This window comes from Belonocnema kinseyi, chromosome 10, assembly GCF_010883055.1.
Source record: "Belonocnema kinseyi isolate 2016_QV_RU_SX_M_011 chromosome 10, B_treatae_v1, whole genome shotgun sequence".
Classification (NCBI taxonomy): Eukaryota; Metazoa; Arthropoda; class Insecta; order Hymenoptera; family Cynipidae; genus Belonocnema; species Belonocnema kinseyi.
Window position 1 is genome coordinate 2068404 of NC_046666.1, and position 1622 is coordinate 2070025.

Genomic DNA, 1622 nt, shown 5'->3' on the forward strand with positions numbered 1-1622 from the left:
AAAAAACCTGGGAATTGTCAGGAAATTATCAAAGATTTTTAAATTACAGATTATGAACTGAATGATTTTATAATTGAAAAAGTTTACGATTGAAGTTAGAATTAAAAAAATGTTAAAATCGAACTTATTTTAAATTTAACATTTTTTTGTGATATGAAATTTTTAATATTTCAAGTGATTGGATTTTGCAACCAAAAAGATTAATGAAATTAATAAAAGATTGTTTTTACTAAAAAAGATTAATTTTTTAACAAAAAAAAAATTATTTTCAACTAAAATTATGAATCTTCAACTGGAATAGTTGAATTTTTAATCGAAAAAAATAAATATTCAAGGAAAAAGATAAATTCTGTATCAAAAAGTTAAATTTTCAACAAAATACGTAAATTTGCAATAAAATCGTTGATTTTTTTGACTAAAAAAGATACATTTTTAACAAAAATGAGGAATTTTTATCTTGAATAATTGGATTTTCAGCCAAAAAATCAATTTCTAGCAAAAAGGACAAATTTTTAATTAGAACACTTATATTTATAGCTTAATTAAAAATTAATTTTTAACAACAAAAAAACTAATTTTAAAAAAATTGTTACTTTTTCAAACAAAGTGATACATTTTTAAAATCAGAAATGAATCTTCAACTGGAATAGTTTAATTTTTAACCAAAAGATAAATTTTTAAATAAAATTATGAATTTTCAATTAGAAAAATTGAATTTCCAGCCAAGAATATTAATTTATACAAAAAAGTCGAATTTTCTACTAAAAAGATTATTGTTTAAACAAAAATCGAATAGTTAAATTTTTAACTAAAATGATGGAATATTTATTTAGATTTGTTATATTTAGGTTGAAAAATATATAAATAAAAAAAATTAATTTGAAAAAAATATTGATATTTTCAAAGTGATCAATTTTTTTTAACTAAAATAATGAATCTGGAAATGGAACAGTTGAATTTTAAACAAAAAAGATTAATTTTTCAGTAATTTGATGAATATTTGAACAGAATAATCAGATTTTAAACCAAAAAAGATAAAATTTTAACCAAGAAAATCAATTTTTTAATAAATATTAATTTAAAACAATAAAAAATTAGTTCAAAAAATTGTTACTTTTCCAAAGTGATGAATTTTTTTAACTAAAATAATGAATCTTCAACTAGAATAGATGAATTTGAACCAAAAAGAATAATTTTCCACTAATATGACGGATCTTTAACCAGAATAATTGGCTTTTAAACCAAAAAGATAAATTTTTAACCAAGAAGATCAATTTTTCCCCAAAAAGATGAATTTCCAAATAAGAAAAATTCTTTTTAACCAAAGAGATGAGTTTTTAACTGAAATAATGGAATATTGAATTGAATTAGTTTAATTTTTGCGATTTAAAAACTTATAAATAAAAAAATATTGAATATTTAAACAAAATAATCGGATTTTTCACCAAAAAGATAAAATTTTAACCAAGAAGATCAATTTTCACCCAAAAAGATAAATTTTCAAATAAAAAAAAAAAATGTTGTTTAACCAAAGAGATGAGTTTTGAACTGAAATGTCCAATTAGAACACTTTTATTGATAATTTAATCAAAATTAATTTATAAAAATAAAAAAAACTAATT